Source organism: Penaeus chinensis, chromosome 11, assembly GCF_019202785.1.
Source record: "Penaeus chinensis breed Huanghai No. 1 chromosome 11, ASM1920278v2, whole genome shotgun sequence".
In the NCBI taxonomy this organism is placed as follows: Eukaryota; Metazoa; Arthropoda; class Malacostraca; order Decapoda; family Penaeidae; genus Penaeus; species Penaeus chinensis.
In genome coordinates, this window is record NC_061829.1 from 35027970 (window position 1) to 35040916 (window position 12947).

At 36.7% G+C, this 12947-nt stretch overlaps 1 protein-coding gene across 1 annotated transcript in view; it reads left to right on the plus strand.

Moving 5' to 3' along the window:
- Nucleotides 1-11565: 11565 nt before the first annotated feature.
- LOC125030710 (probable G-protein coupled receptor Mth-like 3) overlaps nt 11566-12947 on the plus strand; it is a 13201-nt gene continuing 11819 nt past the window's right edge. Inside the window, exon 1 of the mRNA XM_047620939.1 lies at nt 11566-11775. The gene's annotated coding sequence lies outside the window, so the exon portion shown is untranslated. The remainder of the gene's footprint in view (nt 11776-12947) is intronic.

Consider the following 12947-nt stretch of genomic DNA (forward strand, 5'->3'; position numbering starts at 1 on the left):
GACTACATCTAATGGCTTACACAAATCGTGCTTATGTTCACGGCATATTTCTCGGCCACCTGCTCACGCCTCATCCTCGAGGCGCCTTAGATTTGCCTCAAGGGTGACCCAACTTTAGCTGGAACTGATTGGCTGGTCATCTCGCTCTCGTGTGCGTTGTCCTTGGTGAATCCCCATGGCTGGTCGTCCTTGTCGTCCTCATCTTCCTGGTCCTTGGTGTAATCCATCCGTCCTCGACATCCACACGTCCTCGAAGGTCTCGCACAGGTCCTCGACTTCGGACTCGTCCAGACTTCCTCGTAGCCTTTGTCCAAGCCTAACTCGTCGGCGTACTCGTCCAACACACGTCCTCGCAGACCTCGTCCAGGTCCTTTTCGGCTGCGTGCTTGTCCAGACGTCCTCGTAATCTTCATCAGGGTTTACGGGCGTCTGGGCAGGAGACCTCCTCTTCGGCATCTCAGGGCGGCTGATACCTGCGCTGACGAGCTCCTGGAGTATGACTGGATCTGTGGGCGTCCAGGCAGGCGGCGCCTTTCCACAGCATCATGGGACGACTGGTACCTGCGCTGGATCTACGGCGTGTCCCGGCAGGCGGCAGGTGACGTCCTTTCCACAGTATCCTAAGGTGACCGTTTCTGCAGCAGGGTCCTCCTTCGGTGCCGTGTCGGATATCGGTGAACCAGATTATACACGTAAGGGCCAATATAGTAAGAGAAAAAGAAAGGCAACAGAGAAGAGAGAATGTTAACTGCTACTAGCCGGTTATTCATATTAATTTGCAGTATTTAATGCTCGTTTTTTTACATTATTTTCGTTTTTTTTCTTTTCATTTTGTGTTTTACTTTCACCAAGTTAAAGAAAGTGAGAGTGACCTCACACAGAGCGGAAATGTATGACAAACATGAAGATTAACATTGATTTTAACAATAATGTAATAAACTAGTGATGCAAGTAATACGAAATTATTTCAACTACAACACTGAAATCAACATTTAATGATATACGACAGAACGTACGCACTAATGAGCGGTGACGTGAAAAAATATTCGCAGGCTTTCCAGCAAGCAAATCCTTTCGGGGTCAGCCAATCTGAACTGCCGAGGTGGCCAAGTCTAGCTGCGCATGTCAGACTTCATCGACGGGGGTCTATACCCAAAAATACCGTACTTTACGAAGCGAATGAGCCGGTAATATTTATAAATAACCCACTCTATGTTGCGAATCTGTGATGGGCGCTCGTGACATGCCCAACGGGTATCAATCACGAATCACACAGTCGCTTGGGATTTACCCAAAATATACAAGCGACTTCTAGAGGGTGAAAACAGTATGATTAATAAGCGAATAACTATTCTATCTTAAACCCTACTCCTACATTAATTAACGGACGTAACTGCGGGTCACACCAACTCAAAAGTTGCCGATCGAACGAATAACTCTACCTACTATCGTTTCGTCGGCGCGTTAGGCGATTCACGCAACCCCGGGCATCCCTGTGCCATGGGGAATATTCTAACACTATGCTCAAAATAATAAATTTACATAAAGTCGCTTTACAAGCCCCTTTCTAGCGCCGATAGAATGTGTCACCACTGAGCAATGTAGCGAAGCTACGAATTTCCCCATGATTCTAAAACAACAAGAAACAAATTACGGGAAAACCCAGGGGCCATCCCTTGGTCACTGACCGGAAGGGAAAGAGAAAGTGAGATCAGGTCGGGGCGAGGAGAGAAACGAGATAAAATGATATGAATTCGTTAAATTCGTTGTATCTGAAACAATATAAATCTCTAATAACGAGTGAATTAATTATATACCTAATTTATGAACGATATTCATGTTTGTTGAATCCCACGGCAATGTGATCGAAGGCCTGAAAAACAGTGTGAGAACGTGGCCTTTGGTGTCAAATTATCACTTTTACCCAACAAAACCAACGTGAGAGTGACTGCACATACGACTTAACACATTTATGGGAGAAGAAGGGAGGGGAAAGAAATTAAGAGGCATGAAGACATGGTTGGTCGTGGGAGCGATGGGTCGAGCGGATTTCGGAGACCGTGTGTCCGTGTTGCGAGCCAAAAGGACGCAACGACCTTCCTGCCACCAGTCTGTAAAAGACTGTTGGTGAACAGCAATGGTAGTCAACGTACTTAAGACTCACAGCACATGTAAAGGCTCCCCCTTTAGTTCCTCAGACTTGCAGTAAGGGGAACACACGCTACTATGTCATAGGGTAAAGCGCTGTGTACCGGGTCGCGGGACCGCCAACCAGCCCGGTGGGTTGGAGGCTGATGGAAGACCTGCGTACAGTGACTTCTGGGAACGAAGTGAGGGGTCAGACTAGGTCAGATATATCCTCGCTGAGGTGCTGGTTCTTTACTGGAGCCAAGTAGTCTAGGTCGAATGGCTTACACAAATCGTGCTTATGTACTCAGTATAGTGTTAGTGTGTGTGTATTAACGTAAGTAGTTGAAAGTTGAAAGGAAAAGCAGGCTGTGTAACCCCACAATCTGTTGCGACTTTCGTCTTCATGCAATGTGCTCTCTGGCTGTCCATACACTGTAGTAAGCACGCGCGTGAATACTGACGCATACACATCCTTCCTCGATATCAGCGCTAACGAGTGTAGTGATAACTGGTACCCTTTGCCCTTTGCTGTGGCGCCAAACAAAACCTCACGGAATGGTGGAATTTATGCCAGACTGGGCTGTGTGTGGGTGTGGGTGTGTGTTTTTGGTGGCGTTGGTGGTTATGGGGGTGTCTATGTGTCTATGCGTGTATATGCGTGTACGCGTTCTGACGTATGTACATTTAACACAAAGCTCTGAATTCATGATTATTATATCAAGCTAAAAATAAACTACTCATATTTGTGTAGGGTGCGTGCGTGCATGTAAGCATGTACTATATATACACTGTAGTATGCATGCTATAGTATACACACACACACCTACACAAACACTAATAACTAAGCATCTATGGATATATATATGTATATATATATATACATATATGTGTGTATATGTGTGTGTAAACAGGGTTATGAGTACTTACTGAATAGCCATCATGTTCTGGCAAAAAAGAGACCAAGCAGTCTCGCAACAATTTCCATCTTTTATATCATCGCAAAAAAAAAGGAAAAAAAGAGAAGTCGCCCTTGTCATCCCATTTCTTTCGTCATCACGTGGACTGTCTTCGGATTAAGAGCGAAAAGGGGAAGTCTTTTGGGGGATTTACCACTCCTCGTTAAATTGTTTTTAATCTTATAATAGTACGTTCGTCCTTTCTTAATTTGTGTATTTCTTGCGTTATTAATTTGGTGTGCGGAGCTAAATTCCCTCTTCCTTGAGGTGTGAGTGTGACATCAGAGCAAAGTCAAATCCTTCGTAATTGTTCACTCCCCATCCCCTAGGAAGAGTGCATACAAATTCGTGTTCGTATTTGGCATGCGTCCAGAATGTGCACATACTCACACGGACACAAACACACACACACACATACACACACACACACACACACACACACACACACACACACACACACACACACTCACACACACACACACACACACACACACACATACACACATATATATACAAGCTAATGGATAGATAAACAAGATGAAATAATAAATAAATGCATACACTATAAACATGGTTTAATAAACGTACATACACACATATCGGTGTATGTGTATATATACATATATGTATATATACATATATATACATATAAGTATATGTATATACATACATATTTATATATATGAATGTATGTATATATCTATACACAAATATATATATATATATATATATATATATATATATATATATATATATATATATATATGTATATATATGTATATATATGCATATATGTATATATATAAAACACACACACACACAAACACACACACACACACACATACATATATACATATAAATACAGGTAATACATACACATACACATATACATATGTGTGTATATATGTGTGTGTGTGTTTGTGTGTGTGAGAGAGAGAGAGAGAGAGAGAGAGAGAGAGAGAGAGCGAGCGAGAGAGAGAGAGAGAGAGAGAGAGAGAGAGAGAGAGAGAGAGAGAGAGAGAGAGAGAGAGAGAGAGAGAGAGAGAGAGAGAGAGAGAGAGAGAGCGTGTGTATGTTCGCGCATAGAGGCAGTTGCTTTTGTGTCTGTTTAATGGGCAGACCAGGAAAACGAAGTTTGCGGAAGCAGAGGTTGGAACTTAGGCTCTTGAAACATCCTGGTAACATAATGTTTGAAAATATTTGAAGAAAACGTAAATCTGAAGGAACTGGTGGATGATTTTCGCAGGAACACCACTATACAGAGAGGGAATACTGAAAAAATCTTACTAGACAATCAAAGAACTCAATGAAAAGTTAGAAAAAGTTGAAACCAAGGTTGGCAACGGTAGTCAACTCGAAGCCAATTTGCAAGAAAATGTAATAAAAGTAATAAAATTCAGAAACTGTTAAGCAGATTGAAAGCAATTTGTCAAGCATCCAATCTCAAATAATGGAAGAGGGAAAACAAGATGACAACTACATATGCCAATGTATCTAAAGTAAAGGAAAGCGTAAATGAAATTAAAAAAGAGAGAAAAAAAAAAAACATTAATACAAGGACAGTCACATTAGGACACGAAGATAAAAAATGTAGAAGACGAAATTGAACAATAAAACAAAGGCGAGTAACTGATTATCAATATTCTCAAGGTCATAAATCCCGAATTCTCGGAGCAGAATATCATAGCTCATAAGAGGTTGGTTTGAAAAAGGAAAGAAACACCCTTTAAAAGTGACATTCACGGATAAACAGATGGTAACTGGTATAGTAAAGAAAACTAAAGTCCTGGCCACCCATGAAGAATACAAGAAAATGTGGATAAGAGAAAATATGACTAGAGATGACAGAATAATACTGCAGGCAAAAATGCAACCAAAAGGACTAATGAAAGATTATATAAAAAATGTTTATGCACATATAGAAGTTACTAGGACTAGATACAATAATTGAAATTAATAAAGCAGATATAAGCAAGACGTCATAGTAGAAATAAATCCAATTGATGTAGAAACAAACGGAGTAAGCTTAATATTAACCACAAAGTACATGCCACTTCATACATCGGTGTGGTCACAAGAAAATTACCAGACACTGATTCAAGAATCGTTCAAGAGCCTGGAAGATGTGCAACAACTTTCGCAAATTAATGCAAACGAGATCCTTGTAACAGGTTTATTTTTAATAGCAAAACTAACTGAGAAAGTTTCGATCCCAGCGCTCAGCCAGATTCGCGGAATGCACAATTACCAGAAGTCATACATCATACCAGGGTAAGACAGCTAGATAGATCGTCTATGCCTTACCTAATATTCACAAAGCATAAAGATGACATCAAGGCTATGGAGTACTGTCCTCTTCCAGGAAAAAGTGACCATGCAGTAATTAAACTAAATTACAATCTGGTACAGGAAAAACTCATCGTAAGTAAGGAACGCAAGGGAAAGTACATTTAAAGAGAGGTAAATTATAAAAGATTTTCTTGATAGCATAAACTGGGAAACACTCCTGGACGAAGATAACCTTAATATTCAATATTCAAAGTTTTGCGAAGCTTATAAAAAAGGAGTAGAAGTTTTTGTATCAAAATTCAAAACTGAGGCTAGAAATGGCAAAGTTATTAAATTATAAATACAACAAAATGAGAAAAAAACAGCTCCTTTTAAAAAAGTTCAAAATACATAGATCTCAGGCAGTGTATGAAAGGTATAAAGTAGGAAGAAATGTATATACCTAAACCATGAGGGAGGCGAAATTAGACTTTGAAAGGGATATAATCAATAAATGTACAAATCAACCAAAGCTCTTATTTAACTACATAAATAGACTAAAATTAGAGAGATCAACTTAGTGCCATCAAAGACAATAACATACTTTATACTAACGAGGAGGAAATGTATGAACTCGTTAATGAGAAATTTCAGCCAATGCTTGTTCAGAGCCCATACTATGAAATGACAAGTAAGATACAGCATAAATCACACTCAAAAAGAATGAAATAATATACCTGCTAAAATGCTTAGACAAGAGCAGAGGGACCAGATGAGATTTCTAACTGGGTTCTTAGGGAATGTACTGAAGAACTATGATCTCCGTTATTGTCACTATTCCAAAATTCAGTGAGACAAGAAAAAAAAAAATATTGGAAATCCGCCAACGTTACACCTTTTATATAAGAGCAGCGACAAACAAATTTTATGGACGAGTTTCGTTAACCAGTGCGGTATGCAAGTTGTTAGAAAGAATGCTTAGGAATCAGTGGGATGAAATGCTTCAAAACGCGATATGATATCGAATAAACAGATTAGTTTTAAGGAAGGAAGACATGTAAAGCAAATTTCCTTTGTTTCTATGGCAGAGTTTCTGAAGTATTACAAGAAGGAGTCGGCTGGGTGGATTGTGTATACTTAGACTTTAAAAGGTATTTGCTAAGATGTCTTATAGAAGACTCTTATGGAAATGAGAACACCTAAGAGGAGTGTAAGTCTAACTCCTCGAATGGATGAAACTTCCTTTATGAAAGACATATGAACACCGTTACTAGTGAGAAGCACTCTACATTGTGACGAGTAACTAGCGGAGTACCTCAAGGGTCGGTCTTGGTGCTGATTCTGTTTACTATTTTCACCAATGACTTAAGGTCAAACATAAGCCCAGTTAGTTATCTGAATATGTTGGTAGACAACGCGAAATTACAAAAAAGGGATAATAGCCGACGTCTCATGCCAATGCCTCCTAAGTGACATCGAGGACTTATGCATGTGGAGTTGTGCTTGGAAAATTAAATTCAATACCAATAAATGTCATGTAGTCAGGTCGCGGAGAAAATAAAAATCTTCCACTATACCAATACATGTTAGGAGACGCAGTATTAAAACCAGCAGACAGGAAAAAAGCATTGAACAATCATAAACCTAATCCCAAATGATCCTATAAAGGCAAAGGTCCATATAATGCTAGGGGTGATTGCCATATGAAGAGGGCATTCGTGTATGTAGACCCAGATATGGTAAAAAAAAAAAAGATCATTACAGTCATCATAAGACCTAGTCTAGAGTACAGTGCAGTGGCGTGGAATCTATACTTCAAAACTGATATAGGCAAACTGGAAAAAGTTCTTAGAGCAGCCACAAAATGGGCAACTGCTCTAGGAGATATGAGTTACGAAGATAGACTACAGAAAATAGGACTTCATACTTTGAAAGAAAAGGAAAAGGGGTGCCATGGTTATGCTGTTGAAACTGAACAAATATGAAAAAGTTGAAAATAAACAGAGGCGAGAAAGATGTCAGTGCCCCAAATAAAACGATTGGAATATGGAACAATCATCTAGATAACGCTATGTGCTCCAAAAAATGTTATCAGTTAAAGGAAAGTTATACAATAATATAAATATAGCAGACGGGACCATCTCCCGTATTGAAACAACTAGGTAAGGATGCGTGTGCGTTTGTGTGTGTTTGTGTTTGCATGTGTAAGATTCATGCTGAGCGTAATGGTAAAACAACGAAGAAAAGAACAAGGAAAGACGTATATGTCGATGGCCATTTCGTGTGTTTTCTTGTTCTTCTCTTCGTTGTTTTATGTTCAGTGCATATGCACACATACATGCTAACATACAATGACACACATGTATGTATGTGTATATGTATATATATACATATGTATACACACATATATATACATATACATTTGCATACATACATATGTGTATACATATTCATATACATATGCATACATACATGCATATATATATGTATGTATGTATGTATATGTATATATATATGTGTGTGTGGATATGTATGTATATATATATATACATATATAACAAATGTGTCCATAAATTTCCTCATTCATCCCGCGATATATGGCTGGTCATGAAGTACGATACACAACATTAGGCCTTGGGGTTTCCTACCCGTCCTGGCTTGCATGACCAGCCATATTTCGCGGGACCAGTAAGTGAATTCTTGGACACATTAAAACTTTGCACGACACACACACGCTCACACACACACACACATATATATGAGTGTGTATGTATGTGTGTGTGTGTGTGTGTGTGTGTGTGTGTGTGTGTGTGTCTGTTTGTGTACATATGTGTGTATGTGTATGGATATATATGCATGCATTCATATATACATATATATATATATATATATATATATATATATATATATACATATATATATATATATATATATATATATATTTTTTTATGTATATATATATTTATATGTATGTATGTATTTATGTGTATATATATGTATTTATGTGTATGTATATGTATATGTATGTGTATATATATGCATATATATATGTATATGTATATATGTATGTGTGTATACATACACATATATGTGTGTATGTATGTTTATTCATGAATCTATATGTTGTTTGAATTAATTTATTCTTGTGTCTACTTTTTTTTATCCATTAGCTTTTATAATACTGTGTAAATGGGTGTACGCATGTGTGTATGTGTATGTGCCTGTGTGAGTGTGTGCACATTCTGGACGCATGCCAAGTGCGAAGACGCATTTGTATACACTAGTTCAGCACACTAATAATTCAAGCAAGAAATTTACACTTTTTTTTAAGGACGAACATACTATCAGGAAATTAAAACCAATCTAACAATATCTTACTGAGAGGCTCTGAAGTGGTATGGAGTAATAAATAGTCCATTCAATTCGCCATTTACTCTTAATCCACTTGATGAGGAGAGGAATGAGGTCTCGAGAGCGAATTTTTTGTGTTGATATGAAAGATGGAAATTGTTAAATGACTGCTTGTTTTTTTTTTGGTTGGTTTGTTTGCTTACACACGCACACACACACACACACACACACACACACACACACACACACACACATACAAACACATATATATGCAGATACTTAGTTATAAGTGTTCGTGTTGGTGTGTGTATGTGTATACTATATCATATCATTGTACAGTATATGTAGTACATGCTCACATACACGCACATACACTTACATGTGTTGTTTCTGGATCTTTATTTTTTTTTATTTTTTGCACACACACACACACACACACACACACAATATACATATATACTATAGCATGCATACTACAGTATATAGTGTACATGCAAGCACGCACACCTATACAGATATGATATTTCATTCCACTTTCTTTTTAATCTAATATTATCGTAAATTCAAAGTTTTGAGGTAAAACACATACATCCGAACGCCTATGCACATACACACATTGACACACACATATACACATATGTATACATATAAGTATATATATATATATATTTATATATGTATAAGTGTGTATATATACATATATATATATATATATATATATATATATATATATATATATATATATGTGTGTGTGTGTGTGTGTGTGTGTGTGTGTGTGTGTGTGTGTGTGTGGGTGTGTGTGTGTGTGTGGGTGTGTGTGTGTGTGTGTACATGTGTGTATATAATAAGAATATGTGTGTGAGCGTGTGTTGAATTATTAAAACTAAGAATATATAAACAGTGTTATTAAGGATAAGTATGATGATGATTTTCATGATATTAATAATTAATAATACCGATAATATTGATAATCGTATTAAGAATATCAATGACAACAACAGTAACGCTGGCTATAGACGCAAATTTCCCAGCAAATGTACGCTTTTGGAACCAACTTCGCCACTGTTTGACGATGATAAGGGACATGATGAATGTGGTAATGAGGAAGAATGATAAGAGGTTGAAAATAACGAAGATAATCTATTGGTTATAGCAACAACAATAACAGTGCACGGTATTGGTGCCTGACTGTATTGCAACTTTTATTTATTGTCACACTATTGCTAACAATATTGAATTCGTTAAAGTTGGGAGTCACCACGGTGCAAGTCAGATGTGTTTAAAAGTTGACATTTTCTTTGATTATTCTCCGTTTCCGTTAAAAATGAAAAGCAGCTGAATAAGGACGAGCCTGGGAATAACCCAAGAGAAAGATAGCAGCTCTGCCTTCCCTATCGCAACGGAAATGGAGTTTTCCTTCCGCATTCCTTCGCAGGAGACAATCGAAAGTCACATTAGCCTATGTAATACTATGTTATGTTAATCTGACGAAAAGGAATGGATTGTTATCTGTCGAAAGAGACGTCCGTATGAACTGGGGAAACCCGCCGCCGCGCTCGGTGTATTCTGATTCGAAGTCTCCGGGCGTTTTGTCGGTAGTCATGGCCGCCAGAGGCAGAGGGCGAAGGCTCATTTACTCACGAATCAAGAGATGGCTCTTTCGTTTATATAAAAAAAACTATATATCATAATAAATATATAAATATATATATATATATATACACACAAATGGAAGTAATCATAATGGTAACGGTTGTAATCTAAGGGCGTTTTGATATTGCTGAAGTAAGCGGGTGCAAGCTCAAACAAGTAAAATGCATGACAGGGATGATAATGTTGATAATGATAAAGATGTTAAAGATGTTGATAATAACTATAACGATAACGATGATAATGAAAAATAGTAATGGTTGTCACGATAATAGTAATAATACTAAAAATCATAATAATAAATATAGTAATGATAAGAATAGGAATTAAAGAATGATGATAATGGTGATGAGGATAATAATTATAACAATAATGTCAACAATAGTAATGGCAGCAACAAAAATTATAATAATAATAACAATGATAATAATGATAATGATGATGACAATAATAATACACGCACAAATCCATACTTCATATATATATATATATTTTTTTTTAATTTATTTATATATATATGTATATATATATGTGTATATATATACATAAAAGAGAGAGACAGAGAGAGAATTTTTATCAATCTACCTACCTATGCATGTATATATATGTATATGTTTAAACACACACACACACACACACACACACACACACACACACATATTTATATGTGTGTATGTATATATATATATATATATATATATATATATGAGTGTATGTGTGTATATACATACATACATACACACATATATATATATATGTATGAGTATGTATGTATGTGTGTATATATATTTATGTATACAAATATAAACTATACATATACTAATAAATCGCTATATATACATATACAGTACATTATTATACACTTATACAGAGAAACACACGGTTGACTAGGGAAATAAAAATATATGTATATAATAAAAACAACAGAGGCAAAAGCAGTTTATTAGACTATAATATATTTTTTTCGTTTCCCATTTGCAATAGGTATTTTTCCAAGGTCACGTCAGCATTTTGTACAGCACTATCATATGATTTATGATTCAGAATGGCTAATTAAAAGTACGTTGATGGAATGCTCGAGAATTAAGACTTTTATTGAATACCTAAGGCATATTTCGAAGAATTGGTATCATTTTCCTAGAGGAATGTAGCATTCTGATGGCAAGGTTAGAGCAGGACTTCTACGTCTGGCAGCGGACGGTCCCACAGTGAGTCTGGAACGCGGGTAGACCGGTCAGGAAAGAACGCCAGGAACAGTGTGTTGTGAACTGCGAAGTGAAGTAAATGTTCGCCTATTCGGGGAATGAAATCCTCCCTAATGGCCTTACCAGTTGACACTGCAGATAATTCTAAATGATCAGTCCTGGAATCAGTTTCTATGGGTGTCTAACGAGTGATAATATCGGTGTGAAGTTTTCTGGTTAGTATGTGCTGACGGATCAAGGAAAATCTTTTAGGTCACGTACATGTTTGTAGGTGTGGTAATGTCAATATATCTTCATGTAATATATATATATATATATATATATATATATATATGAGTGTGTGTGTGTGCGTGCGTGCGTGTGTGTGTGTGTGTGTGTGTGTGTGTGTGTGTGTGTGTGTGTGTGTGTGTGTGTGTGTGTGTGTGTGTGTGTGTGTGTGTGTGTGTGTGTGTATATGTATGTATGTATACACATACATATATATATATATGTGTGTATGTATACACACACACACACACACACACACACACACACACACATATATATATATATATATATATTTTTTTTTTTTTTTTTTTTTTTTTTTTTATTTATATATATATATATATATATATATATATATATATATATTGTGTGTGTGTGTATTTATACATAGATATGTGTATATGTATACATACATATATAGAGTATATGTATATGCAGTATACATAGAGTATATGTATATACAATATACATATACTCACAATATATAGATATATACTCATTACATATATGAAATTATATTATGTACATAATATCGAAGAATTCAGTTACGAAACTTCCTTTCCCGGAAACCTTCATAGAGGTCTCTAACCCTAGCCATAAAGTTAACACGAGTTCCCCGACCAATATAGAAAATCGGAACCTGTGACGATTATTAGGTTTGTGATTTGTAATTCGTTAGTAATTCGCAAAGTTTAAATGTGTCGATGACGGCGGTAGAATATCACTCAAGGGTGAAAACGTGGACATTACTGCGTGAATGCCGTCCTAAGGGGAGTTCTCCAACTGTGATTTTCACACCATACCCTTATCTTCGGCGAAAAGGCACCAGCGATGCGCATGCTCGGAGCAGCAAAGATGTTCACCGCCAAGGATAAGCGGCCACGAAGCGTGGTTGGAGTGCAGTCCGGAACTGTGCATGTGTTTGTGTGCATATGTTTAGATATAGATATGAAAATAGATATGTATTTACACACACACACACACACACACACACATACACACACACACACACACACACACACACCCATATATATATATATATATATATATATATATATATATATATGCATGTATACGCACAAATATATGTATATATATATATATGTATTTATATGCATATATA